The following is a 14744-nucleotide window of genomic DNA, read 5'->3' as shown; positions in this document are numbered from 1 at the left end:
TATGGAGTACATCTCCGTAATTAGGATGAGAATTGGGCCAAATAGCTTCAGCAGAGCTGACAGGGTAAATCAGATGAGCACAGAATTAAAACAATGGAGCAGGAAGGAGAAAAGTGGGAAGGGCTGAGAAGTGACATCAAATAAAGGAGATGTCAAAGAGATGTGCTCGAACCTGAGCTTTGGGATAAACGAAATAGACAGCAGCACAAGAGGCAGTTTTCCCTGGAGAACTACCCAGTAGTAAAGTGTTTTAAAAAGAATTTGAATTCAGAGAATATGCCTTAGTCAGTACGGTAATGCCTGCATTAGGCACTGAGAAAGGCCAGCACAGAAAAAGATCCAGATGAAGAAAAGAAGAAAACACGTTCAAGCAACTGGAAGGCTGGAGAGAAAGCATAAGTTTTGAGAACGTGCAGGACCAGAATTTGTAAGGCTGGACATTACCTGAAGGCAAAAGGCACATCAGTCTTCCTAAAGAAAGTAATTAAAATAATTTGGACTGTCCTTCAGTATGATGTAAGTGGGCTACTGACAGGCTCAACATCAGAAGCAATGTCAGTAAAATGATGCTTGTACATTTTTGTCCTTCATTTCACTGCTCCTGTGACAATACAATGGCCCACTAAACATTACCAAAAGGGTGCCCTCTCCACAAGGCATCACCAAAAGGGTCCTCTCTCTAGGCTGACTATGCTTGTATCTTGTTCTGTAAGGCCAAATCTTGATAATGTTAGGCCAGGATCCCCTCCTCACTGCAATATTCAGACACCCTCTGAACTACCACATTTAAATCCATAAAAACAAAAGCTCTTTGCATCCTGGTTTGAGAAGATCAGCTTGTCATCCTCCCTCATCCTCCCCACAGACACAGACTTGTGGTCCTCCGTGTATGGTCCCACCCTTTGAGCTCACCTTCTCTATCAAATCTTACAGCTTACGAGACTAATTGTTCCTCAGTTTGCCCAGCTAAGAGCAGCAGATCAGCTTCCTGTTTATCATCTGCCTCTCTTGCTTTTCTTCCCCTCATATTTAAAGTTAACCTAGTAAACTTTGAACACAGGTATTAATATAGCTAAAACCTTTAAGTATAGTTTTAATTTTTAACATAGCTAACACAGTAAATTCTTCAAAATCTCTCCTTGAAACCTAGTTCTGTTTGGTGTCCTGCAGCTCATGCTAATCTGACAGTGGTTAGGTGAATGTGGTCTTTGTTTCTACTTCTTTCTACTTTGTTCTTCGTCTACCTATTGTTTTTGTTGCCATCTCCCCAGCCATCAGCGCAGGTAAGTTTGAAGCAAGGTGAGACTGTGAAGCCAACTGTCAGTGCATTCACTGTACCCTGAAGAAAAGTCCTCCTATCATAGAAAGTCTTCATTATGGGCAGGGCGAGGAACTATTTGCTCTCATTACCATTGGCTCCAGGAAGGCTAGGAGACATCTGCTGAATCTGTGTAATAGCCCTGACATCCATTTGCCCTTTGTCTTCCCAGCTGTAGAGACCCACCCTGATTTCTATTAACAATGTAAAAATACAAACACTTCCAGGCAGCTGCAGAACCTTTCCCAACCAGCCCTAAGACAAATCTCTTGTCCCTGGAGCCCTAATGCTTGGGAAACCCACCAAGTGCTCTTAGTTTGCAATCTGCAAAAAGCAGCATTTTCCCCTACACTCCATGCCTTTCAGCTAGCTTGACATGGGATCAGCAACGGGGGGAGATGATACAGGCTGAACTCATGTCAAAGGAATGCACCGGAGAGAATGGCAGTGGTAGAGGAACAAAACAGATACTGGGTTATTCCATTCCTCAGCTGCATAATTCAATATTTTAAATGAAGAATAGCTTTAGTTTCCCTCCCTGTTCTGAATCCCAGTTTTTCTTTACTGCACTGGCCTAGAAGGCTTGGCCTCTTCAGAACACTTTTCCTGGCTGCCTTGGCTTTGCAAGGTGTTGACACTGACTCAGCCCTAGAGCTGTTAGCCAAAGAACATAGTAAAGGCTGGCCTTGACTAACTTGGCCAGAAACACCTTGCGTGCAGAAGAGATGTGGGAGTTACTTATGGGTGCAGCTCTACCAGGAGAATCAGGCATATGCTCATTAACATTTCTGCATGTTTTCTAAGCCCTACCAAACTTCTGGAGACTTTCCCATTGCTGTTCTGCCCCCACATTGTCTCCTGGAAGAAATACATGGCGCTGGCCAGAGCACGTAGAATAATGATCCCCCAGGTTACAGCCACATTGCCTGGGGCTGCCTCCTGGGGAGAAAGGGTGAGTCAGTCACTCCCATTTACACCAGAGCTGCATCCCCACTGGCCTTATTTCCATCATTTTCTTGGCAGCTGGGAGGTTTGTCATCAGATAGGATTGCTGTTCAGATCATGCCCAGGTGCCATGGCTCTGGAAGCACACCACCAGGAGTTCCCCATCCCTGCTCCCACTGAGATTGGGGTAGAGTCCCCATCAGCTGCCACACACACAAGAACATGACCTTAAAATCACACCTTTTTAATCTGGAGCAACACAGGTTGCTGACAGAGACTCTGAGGCAATCTAAATCTTAGGTGAGGATGAAAACCCTGTGAAGCTAGCTTCAAAGAAAGATTTAGTTTAGCCATATCTTTACTCTGGGGATTGATTAAAAGAAGAAGAGTTTCAGTGACTAATTTCTACAGGGTCTGAAATATAGCAGGTTATTAAACATAAACCCAACAGCTGCAGAATCTGACAGAGACATTGTTCTCCCTGAGCATTTGGTAATAGAGTATTTCAGATGATTAAATAGCTAATAAAGTCAAAGTCTTTGCTAAGTAGATGGATACCAGCAATATTGCAAAGGTAATTATGGATTTCTATCAAAAAATTCTTGACTCAAAATATTTATTCTCAGGCTGAGGCTAATATGTAGGACTTGCTTGAAAGAGAAAATATTTTAGCCACTAGTAAAAGGTTTCAAATTTATTCTACTGTAGTGGCTTTCAATTACAACCAGTTTCAAGGTGTATACTTTCAGATTCAATATTCCTTTTTTCGAGGTAAATTCTCACCAGCTGTCACATGAAATTATTTCTTCCATTAATCATGATCTTATACATTTTTTGGCAGCCCAAGGATCTACATCTTTAAGTTGTTTATTTCCTTTTCTCCTTCGCAGGCATTAGACAGCTGTGATATCTGTACCTCTCTAAGGTTACAAGTAGTAAGAATGGGTCAGAGGAACAGAAAACAGTGTTTAGGATGCTTGCAAAAAAATCCCTAAAAAAGAGTCCTCTATGCACAAAATTATTCATTTGCCTCTGTTTCTATTTCAGCTTGTCTTTTCTTCCACTGCTCTTTTAGAACCTTTACTACTTCTCTATGAGGGCTATTAGAAAACCATATAATTTTTTTATGTCTTGCAGACACAGCTATGCTAGTTAATACACAGACTGCAGCAAAGAAGTTCTTTACATCAGTAAATCATCCCATTATCGCAGAGGAGCATGCAGAAATGCTTGTATTTACACTGAAGTTGTTTATCTCGACCTATAATTACTTTTTGCCTGGTTTATATAAATGTAGTAGATGCTGATTTCCATTTACTTGAGGCAACACACATCATACATTAATGCTTACATCTGCATTTCTTGATGTCATCTTCTATGTCTGCTTCACCAACACCACCCCCTACTCAACACACTTTTTCCTCTGTGAAGCCCTGTCTTGAGAACTTGTTCCTATTGTAAAACCAGTGAGAAATTAGAGGGCAATGGCTCAACTGCAGAGTAACAAAGGGTATTTTGAATCTATACAAAGAAAGCATGTTATTGCTTTCTCTTCTACCATTTGGGTAGCTCTGCGCTTCTCAGACAAAGCATTTCCAAGAAGCAGAGAGTTTGTGGGTATATGTGTACAGTACCCAGGCTGGAGGAGGAGCGCTGAGGACCAGCACCCTGCAGATGTGGCTGCCTCTCCCAGCTGTGGCTCCAGCATCACTGTCCACAGGATGCCCATGCTCACCCCACATATAAAACACAGCGTCGAGATGGCTGTGGCTACAGCTGTGTGGGCAGCTTAACCTGCTCTGCTGCTGTTAAGAAATGCCCTCACAGATTTCATGTCCACATGTAGTAAAACACATGTAAAGAATGGGTGCCAAGCCCTCAGCTCCAACCCGCCACGAAGATACGTCACAGTCAAGATTGCTGGTGTACTCTCTCATGCCGAGGAGTTGTAAAAAGAGCCACATCCAAACTATAAGCAGGACTGTCCCTTAGTTATCGCTTATTCATAGGAAGATCAGTCTCACAAGCTAACTGTAAATAAGAGATTTTAGCAGCACGCATGTGGGATGCCTGCACAGTCAGAGGGGGTTGTAGCGCTGTGGGTGCAAGCATGGAATGCATTACAAATGACTGAAATCTGTGGAGCTTACAGCACACCTGTGGAAGTACTTGAATACGCAGGATCCAGCAGGTTTTGGAGGCTACTACAATACATATTAAACTACTTATTCTTCTGCATATAAATATGGTTGCCAGGTAGATTGAGAGCTATGTCCAAGCCAGAAATTTGTGTCAAAATCTCAGCTTATATAACAGAGTTCAAGGAACCCTGTATTCTGATGATAACTGATTCGGAGAAAACTCCAGGAACAAACTTGCCAACAAAGCTTTCAAGTTGACAAGCAGGTATTCTTTATTGCAGCGCCGCAGAAAATATTTATTGATTGATTGATTGGATTATTTTTATTACCCGCCACTGAAAGAGATCCTGTCTGCTAAATGCTTAGGTTTTCAAGGCACTTACACTTCATGCTGTGGATGTGTCTAGGATTTCAGCTTGTTCCCATTTCTAGTGAAGTCTGAGTGTAATAAAGAGTATTTTAACTCTGTTTATTGCACTGACCATCATCTAGCTAGATCTTTTATTTCTACTGTCAGTGACAGTTAGAAAATGGTGACAAAAATTACTATTGTGGTTGTAACTGCAGTGTTATTTATAAACAGCTAGATGTAGAAAAAAATGCAATTTAAATTTCATTGTGAGCAATATTCAGGCCTAGAGCTCCCTAATGCACAATTCATAGCTGCTTAAATTGTAGTCATTAGTCTTATACTGCAATACTGTTTGTCGTGATAAAGGGAAATTACTTTTCTGTCATTTACTCCTGCAAGATTAGTTAATTTACATTTGCAAAGGGTGTGGAGAAGCATCTCAATTCCATGCAGATGTTTCTCAGAAGCATTTGGCAATTTAAGGTTTGGGGGAAAAGTAAATGGAAGTCAACATCAAAATGTGAAAAGGGAGGGTGCATACATCATAGGGTTTTCTCATCTCAGTCAAGAGCAGCAATGAAGAGTAGATATATCACTTACAGACTGCCAACTTCAATACTGTGTATGCAAATTATCTATATAAAACATCCTACCTTTTGTCATCCCCTTTTGTCATCCCCTTCTGCTAGCTAACATCTGTATGTTTAATCCAAGTTGGGATGGTATTATCAAGAATCAAAATGTTATTTTTACTTACTTGCTTGGAAATTCTGAGTGAGTTTTAGCATTCCTGTCTTAGATGCCCACCTGATGCATCAGAGCTCCTGATCCTAGCAGCATAATTTAAGGTGTTGAAGTTTAGTGCCCAAGTTCCTTGGAGGGACAATGAAGTAACTGAGTGCAGTGGTGCCTGAGGGACAATGTAGCACTATTCCACCATGCCCAAGAAGCTGCTTCAGGAAGGCATCCTGGCACATCCCTTGGGATCCCTCTCAGTGATTCAGTGGTGACATGGGAGGGAGCAGCAGCTATGCCTCCTGCAGCCTGCACAGTGCTCTCCTGGGTGAGGGCACTTGCTGTGGACATGGCAGGACATGGTGCTGTCACTCCCAGCTTGCAGAGATTTGCACTCACATAGTCCCATCAGTAACATTTCCTCTTCCCTCTTGGGATATAGTGAAAAGGCCTTTGGAAAACACAGCATCCAAGTGCGGCCTCAGATTTAGCACTGAGAGTGGGCAGGGTAACTTACCTCTGCCCTGCAGCCAGGCAGGGTTGCTTAAATCACCTCAAAGTTAAGGTCACAGGTATTTTTTTGCCAGTGGGGCAGAAAACATGGAGTACAGACATACTATGTAGGTGTACTGCCATGGATAGGCGCAGCTGGCACTGCGGAGCTTAACCTCTAAGTATTATTGCAATTAAAATGATGAAATACCAACAGCTCAGGCAACCTCAACATTGATGCTTGTGTTCAGGCATGTCGGACTGTGCTGATACTGATATCCCCATCCTATACTGGCATCACAGCTCTCATGGTGTTTTGCAATGTTTTAAATTTTAGCCCCTGCCAAATTCCAGCAAATATAGTCACAGTCGTCCTTCCCAATACTGCTCTCTTGATACAGAGTACCCTTATCTTTCTTCCCCAGCCTGAGCTGTGTGTGATTACTGTTGCTGTGCTTCAGTGCAGGATGTTTCAAAGGCAGAAATTACACAGGAGGAGTCCTCTGAAGGGTTTATGAAGTGTGTGAGTGCACCTTGATTATATATTATTTCTGCTCCCATTAGGTCTAGTGGATTCGCAACACCGCTCAACTCAAAACTGGACTCTGCTCCAGCCACCCATTAAAAACTTCACAAAGTGCTTAAAAATCATGAATGTTTATGTTGCCTTTAGTTATTTTCGCTTTCAGTTGCCTGGATTTTTTTTGAGATGCATTTTCTTGGTTATCATCAAGGCCAGCATCCTGCCTTGCACAGAGGGTGAATCTGTATTTGTCTCCAAGAGTTAGAAAGAGGTGGGCCTAAATTCTGCTGGTTAATAAAGATAGGTATGAAGACGTGAAGGTTAGTGTGAAGATACAAAGGTGTAAAGATATGTATCAAGGAATAAAAATATGTATTGGAATTCCTGAAGTTTCAGCTTGAGGTGATGACAGACAATATCCAAATTATTTTCAGACTTTTCTTTGGCTAAACTCTGAAATATTACAGTCAGTACCATTGGTTTGCTCACAACTTAGCTATTTAAATGTCCCGTATTTAAAATATACTTAATTTCTCCATTTGTGTCACCACAGTAATATGCCAGTGAAAGGGCTGTTAGCATTTTATTCATAAAGGGTCAGGACATAACTTACACCATACCACCTGCTGGCTCTATATGATACGTAAATTGTTGAAAAAGATAGTGGTTTTTGTGATGGGCAGATATGCCATTCACAGTTCAGTTAGTTCAGGACATAACATAGTGGCACTGAAACAGCTGGGATTTATATGTTGAAAAATCTAGTTGTGGTTGTAAAGGTTTTGGGTTCAACTGCATTTGGGATCCCTCTAATTTTTCTGGCTACAGCCAGAGAGCTTGTGGTCTGGGTTGCTCACCGATGCACCTCCCTCCTGCTGTGCACATCACCCTTAAAAGTGTGTGAACCTAAATGATGCACATGGATACACCTTTTATTATGAGAGCCCACAACCAGAAATTTAATTAAGGTAATTTAATTTGTCTTCAAAACAATGTATTATGCATTAAGGTAGCTTAATTTGTCTTCAAAACAGTGCATTATTCATTCTCCCTAAGGCACAAAACACATAGCACAAAGGGTAAAAAGCAACATCAGAGGTACATGACTCTTATTCATACCCTCATCTTTCCCCTTGCCACCTTTTGTGCTTTCTCATTTTCAGCTTCAAGAAGCATTTGTGTAGTATTAGCAAGAGTGTTTTTTCAGTGCTTTCCTTTGCCCTGTAACTCCCTTCCTTTCACACATTGCTTCTGGACAGCTTCTCTCAGGTGACTCAAAGGCCCCAGTTTCACACAGATTTTATGAGATTATACTGTGATACTTCTCAGGCCTGAAAAAACAGTGATATTAGCAGTGGTGCAGCCAAGGTGTTTTCGCTCAGGTTCACAAACCTCCTTGGATTTGCAGACTCTTGTATGTGCTAAGCCATTGCCTCTCCTCTTCTGCTTATTCCCTTTCATAGTCCTTATTGACAACAAGTATTGACAACAAATATGCCCATCTCACAAACTGATAGATGGAAGAAGAGCATTAATTTAAAAAATAAAATATCGGACACATTTTTCTAGTGCCCCAGGGGAACTACTTGTTCCAAAATAAACTGCCCGTGACACGTTCTTGTCATCAGCACCAGATGCAACAGAATGCTAATAGTTATAAAAGGTGAGATTTTATAAAACTTTAAAGTTTTGATAAAATTCTATAAATATTTATAAAAGTTTTGGAGTTAGGCTGCATTCATCATACAAACATTGTGTTACAGGTAAGCCTTCTGCCCATTCAAACACCACACTACGTTGTTTTGGACTAACAGAATGCTGTTGTTGAGAACGTGTCCACACAGCACAAAAATATATAAGTAATGACAGAAAGTACTTCAAAAGAAACTATTTCAGCTGCAGTTCAGCTGATCCCTAGGTTCATCTAATCCCCAGTTCAATGGTAGATATGAGCCCGCTTCATTCTAGGAACTTGTGAAGCACCAAGGAGCAGGCACCCCCCTGCCTGTTGGCTTCGCTGGTGTTTTTTTTTCTTGGTCTTGCTAAATGTTTAGAGACTTGAGTGTTCTTGGAAATCCACGCACCAGGTGGCACTTGTAATGAACTCCTTAAAATCTGAACAGTCCATGGTTTTGCTTCTCATTCAGACTAACCAAGAAACCAGCCTCACACCAGACCCTACGTGGAGTCCTCCCCTTACGATCCTTTTGTAGTTTTGGCATTTCCGACTAGCAGGGATGAATAGCCACTGGTAAAAATATCACAAAATTCAGTTCTTTAGCTGCAACAAGAGAAGTGTAAACCAGCCATTTACAGCAGCAATAGCAGTATGAGCTGGCTCTCCCATCTGAAACTTGGCCAGCTTATGCCTTTGGGATAAATTTCAGGAGGCAGGACAGAGTCTGCAGACAACCACACAAAACCTCTCCTCTCTTCAGGGCAGCAGCTCTGGACTATCCTAGCACACAGAACAGGGAAATCAGATTGGTCATAAGGAAGCCACACCTATAGTACAAAATAATCCCATTAGTCTCTCCATGACAAAGACCTGGGAATTATTTTGCTGGGTAGGTGGCCGTGGGAACAGTGTGGTTATCATCACAAAACAGATGCGGAAACAGAGCTTTCTCCAGGAATGGCGAAGCAGCTTCCAGGAGGTCCCGGAGTAACACAGAGAGCAACACTTTCACAGCAAGAAGCCAAGCTTCCTAAAACATCGCCAGTAAAGAACAGAATAAACCTAAAAGTTAGCACAGAAAAACTAGAATCTTTCTGAGCAGGAAGAAAGAAAATAGACTGTTTGAGGTTTATGTCAAAGGGTTAGACAAGGCATGACAGCAAGTAGTTGGATTTAGCACCTTTCTGCAAAACCATCCATAGTTTGAAAAGCTATAATTGAAGTTGGTGGAAAAGAATTGAGATTGTGCTGTTTAATCTTTTCTTTTGGAAGAAGATGCAAGTAAAAGCACAACTGGAAGCTGGCAGGACCCTCTGCTAGCAACAGGCACAACTGCAGTAGCTCTTCATTTACCTCCTTGCCCAGCCTGGCAGAGATGCCAGATGCATATATGGAGCCACATTCCACCTCCAGTCACACTGGAACAAATCCAGGGTCATGTCACTGACTTCAATGAAGCTATTCTTTATTCATGCTGAGAATCTGGCCCATTCTATCTAGGTAGCAATATCTAATAGAGAGAAAACTGCCAAATTAGGGGAGCAAGAAGAACCAAACTATGTCACATGAAAAGGAAACATTTTACATTATAAGGATTATAGAGGCCCTTTAGTTGAAGGACTTTATCAGCATTTAAAGGGCAGGCCACTGAAAAGCATTTCTGTATGTACCTTCATTTATTTTTTTTTTAACCTTCCTTTTCTATTTTAGCAAATGGAAAAAAAAATGGATTGGTTTTAACATTATTAAAATGAAAATACTACAATTTGTTCAAGACAGAACACTAATTCATTATTCATTTGTTGGCAGTTTGGGTTAAGACATCTTCCTTTTAGACTTTCCTCCACATCAGTTAAGAAGGCCTCTCTGCCTGAAATGTGTTGAGTTTCACAGTTTTCTCCGTGGGAGCATTTTTCTGTCAGTGCCAAATTCAGCTTGGGGAAAAACACTATTTTGCTCTGCTGGACAAATCCAGGATGTCCCTGCTGTAGTGATCAACAGAAGATAGAAGAAAGGAATGATGGTAAAAGAAATTTATCATCACTGTATTATTTCCAATAAGCTCAGATTCACTAAGGCCACAGCTTGATAATACTGTAAATCTAACTTTAGATACCCCAGTGCTCTAACAACAATTCTGCAATCAATGATGTAAGAGTAGCAAGATGGTATAGATTTACTCTAGCAGTTCATTTGTTAAAGAAATATTGACATTTACTTTGAACCAGGCAATGGACTGAATTGCCTCACTGCCAGTTGTACAGAGTTTGCATACATCCCATGGTGTGTGCTCTGACTAATTCAGCAGAAATGCACTTGTATGCCCATACTTCATCTGATTGTTGTTTGTGTTGCTGTGTGATCTGGAGATGCCCAGATGGAGAACAAGTGGTGGTGGATCCACCAGGGATGGGATTTCTGCCATATCTATTTAGCAATAACATGCCACCGATTTTTCTTTTCATATCACCTTTGGATTTCACCTGGGTCCACCAAAATATAAAAGTATAAACTGATGCAGTGCACTTGCCAAGGCACAGAAACATGAAGTTGTTTGCTTTCTAAGGAAAATATATGTTAAATTGGGAACAGTGTTTGGGTTTTGGATGCATCTCAGGTTTATAACATCTCAATGAATCAAGAAAAGTTCCAACACGTATCTCTTTTCACTCAAGGTATACAAAATAACATCCTGGGATGACAGGGGTCATCCTAGACCATACTGGATGGTTTCCATAGGGAAGAGAAAATGTCACAAGCCTGGAGTCCCAAACTGCCTGCTCATCTGTAGACTACCAACCTAGATATGAGCCCCTGGAGTCTCCCACAGAAAACCATTTCATTATTCCTACCCAAACACATGCAAGAAAGAGCAGGTTAATGTTTCGGCTACAAGAATGATCCCCCTGTGCACTAGTAAGTGCTATGTATCTGTTAAAATTGTTTCTACAAATCTGCATCATAGTGGACAATATTCTGTTAAACTAATTTCATCCAATCATCATTAATTGGCCAGCTTGCTCACACCTGGTACCAACAGATTTTCCATCCAGCGAGCACAGTGCCATATAATGGTGACAGCAGGTTTTAACCTAATCCCTCTCCCTATACAAGCAAACATCAAATGACGCCTGTGACAGACACACAGACCAGCCTGACATTTGCTGATAACTCCCAGGAGAGTCTCCCTCAGCACAACCAGTCCTGCTCAAACACATTTTCTAGTGGAAAAGATAATTTGAAACCATTTTCAGCTAGACTAATTGCATTCACTGAAAAGAGCATCCTCCTCCTCCACAGTGCACATTCTGTTAGTCCAGTTGCAAATACAGCTAACACTTTGTGAAGTTTTCCAAAGCAGTAATTATTTCATCTTAGGAGAATTCGCAACAGCTTGCTTGGTAATGAAAAGTTATCATGCAGATACATACGTATTTCATGCAAAGTTGCACACACACACACAAAAGTAGAAAAAAAAAAAAGTAGGTGTTTAAAACCAATGTTTAAATTCCACTCACAGCTTTGAAGTCTAAGCATAAAACTTCTTACTCTGCAGCTGTAGCTCCAAGCTGTCTGGAAAGATAATGCAGTCCATCAGATATCCTGGTTTTGTTTTCTTGCATAAAAATATCATCTGTCACAGGCACAGGAGCTGACTTCAAGGACCAGCCCCTTCTGCAGAGCACACCAATCGGGAGGCCCTGGGAGCACATGTGGAAAGCCGCTCGCTCGCCTGCCGCCGGTCACAGGCAGCAGCTGCTCTGTGGGACACCGGTGCCAGGCGAACGCTGGTGTCAGTACAACAGCTCTGGGGGGTGCCCCATCCTACCCCAAGACCGGCTGCGGGAGAGGCACAGGGGGCTGGAGGGGGATCGCGACCTTGGCAGTGGGAGCAACGACAGAGCCTTTAGCAGACCTCGGGCCACTGCTGCAAAACCAGCCACCGGAACACCAGAGCCTAAGGCCAGGAACTGTGCCTTGCTTCTTTTGCCCTTACTTTATACTGTTTTAATAAAAACAATCTCGTTTACCACTGTATTAAATGCTCCTTCACTTTTTCTCCTAGTTGCTGTTCTAACCCTATTATGGCTTTTGATTACAAACCCCATCCCTGCAACATCATGCCTGTGGAAAAGTCCTGATCATTGCCAGCCCCTCGTAACTGGGGAGCTGGCTGTGCTCTGGACCCAGTACAGGTCAGCTTCTCCTGGCTTTCCCTCCCTTTGCCCCAAAGCTGGCACTCTCCCCTTGCTGCATGGCTTTCTGCCTGCAGGCTCCCTGCTCCTCTGCCTCCACCACACCTGCCTGGCTCTGCTGTGCAAGCCCCCTGCATGCAGCTTTGCTCCATGCCTGTCAGTCCGAGAGGCCACTTTCTCCTCGCATCTGTTTAACCTGATGACATTTACATTCAAATAGCTTAGAAACTGTATTTAGAGACATAACCCCACCGCTTCCCAGCTCACTGTGTGCTCAGGACCTTGCACAGAACCAAGAGCAAGAAAAATGCGTGTACATTAAGACAGGTTGAAAGTGCAGCAGTAACACAGTGCACGGAGTCAAAAATCAGACCGTACCTCAGTGAGCGTGATGAACTAACATCTGTAGATTTGTTTTCACTCCTGGAAGCGCACGTACAAGTCACAACATGCTGGGAAGGGAAAACAGTAAATACACCAGTGCAAAAGCTGTGCCTTTTCCTGCTTCAGTAAGAGACCAAGGCCTTCCCATTTTGCATCTCTCATAATCCAAGTGCTGCCTTTATTAATTCAGAGTATTAGCTTTATTTGACCAAACAGACTCACTTTTGCAGACAGGGCGGGGGTTAGAGTGGATTGGCTGTAATAAAAGCTGCCAGCTCTAGTCTGTGAATAACTTGCTGGTTTAATTAAATTACTTTTGCTTCTAAATTCTAGCTTAGCTTAGTAGTTCACCGGAGGCTCATTTTACAATGCTTTTCCTGTGGAGGCTATAATCAGGATGGTTAAAACTCTGACAAAGCTCCTGTTTCCATCCCCAGAACCCACCGGTTTCCCAGAGGAGAAATTCCTGCAGAAAGGCACTGAGACGGGACAGGCTTCAGTCAGTGGAGTAAGTTCCCGCCGGTTTCAGGGTGGAATTTCCCATTTTCAGGGGCTGAGGCCGGCAAGCCCCAAGCAGGAAATAACTCCCCGTTAGCATGAGCCAAGAGCCGCAGTGGCAGTGATTTCTTTCATAGGCCGCCGGCGGGGCGGAGCGAGAGGGCCCGTCTTTGGGGTGTGTAAGGTCCTTCTCACATCTGCGACAAGGAGCGGACTTGTTCCCAGCTCCCAGCCGGGAACATTCCGTTCGGAGGTTTCCGAGCTGGGAGTGGCCAGGGCAAGGCTGGCCGGAGCTTTTCCTGCCTGATGCCGATCCTGCATCCAGGGCCAGGCTGGGGGTTGGAGCCGGGTCAGCCCACCTGGGTCTGCCTGGAGCTGCACCCTGCAGCACAGCAGCACAAACCTTGATCCCTTTTTGCTGCTGAAGGAGATGCACGATCCAACAGCACTTTGAAAGGTGAGGTGAAGGAAAAAATGTTAAGCCTTGTGAAATGGGTGTTTCTGTTGAATCTGGTACCTTGCCAGGGTGATGCAGAGGAACCTGCAGAAACCTCCCCTGAATGGCCAGGACGGAGGCGTGCTCACAGTGGGCCCTGTTGCCACACCAGCCTCGCTGGCTTTCCACAAGCTTCATGTTTCCTTCGTAGATCCCGCGCAAGGTCAGACCTCCAAAAGAGACAGTTCTGCCCCATCCAGCCTCGTCCTCACCTGGCAGTGACAAGCGGGACGCAAATCTGCATTGGCACACCTGAGACCTGCCTTACCCCTTCCTGGCTGGGTGCGGAAGGGGTGGCACAGCCGGCCCCAGTGAGCATCAGGCCTGGTAACTCGGCCTGCCAGCCCCAGTTAAACACGCAGCCAGGCCTGCTCTTGAAAGTTAAGCATATATGCATTAATGGCTGAGATGTAGCAAGTCACCTTACCAAAGCAATTCAAGATGAACAGTCCTGTCATCTCTCTCAGCCTATCTACTTACCAACACAGTGTGGTTCCCCACAGGACATGTGTGCCATCTATTAATTCCCAGGTCTGTTGCATGCCTGGCACACACACACACACACACATATATATATATATAATTTTTTTCTTTTCCCTTTAGTCCTGATTATGTCTGTGTCACACTAAATTCCTGTCCTCGGTATTTACAGCCTGCAAATATTTGTAGACTTACCACATTGCCTGTGAGCCGCTGCTTCGCCAAGCTCTATGTATTTTTTCCCCATTCATCAGTTCCTCTAACTCCCCTACTTTTACTGCTCTTTCCTGTAGAGTTTGCAGATTTTGATTGTTTTTCAAAGACAGGGAAGTTTAATTCTCGTTTTTTGAAAGAAGGGCAATAGCTGGATAAAAATGAAGGCATATTAAGGACATTTTAAGACAAGTTTGTATCTGAGCTAACTCTAACATTCATACTTGTTTCCTTTTATTTGTCACTTCTTTTTTATTTTATAACGAGTTTTACTGAAACCCTGATATTGCAAA

At 43.1% G+C, this 14744-nt stretch overlaps 1 protein-coding gene across 1 annotated transcript in view; it reads right to left on the bottom strand.

Annotated features, from left to right (window-relative positions):
• Window positions 1-14744, bottom strand: part of STARD13 (StAR related lipid transfer domain containing 13) — a 321431-nt gene that overhangs the window by 286543 nt on the left and 20144 nt on the right. Inside the window, exon 2 of the mRNA XM_065678399.1 lies at window positions 11703-11757. The gene's annotated coding sequence lies outside the window, so the exon portion shown is untranslated. The remainder of the gene's footprint in view (window positions 1-11702; window positions 11758-14744) is intronic.

Source organism: Lathamus discolor, chromosome 4, assembly GCF_037157495.1.
Source record: "Lathamus discolor isolate bLatDis1 chromosome 4, bLatDis1.hap1, whole genome shotgun sequence".
In the NCBI taxonomy this organism is placed as follows: Eukaryota; Metazoa; Chordata; class Aves; order Psittaciformes; family Psittacidae; genus Lathamus; species Lathamus discolor.
This window is presented reverse-complemented; position numbering and strand designations above follow the sequence as displayed.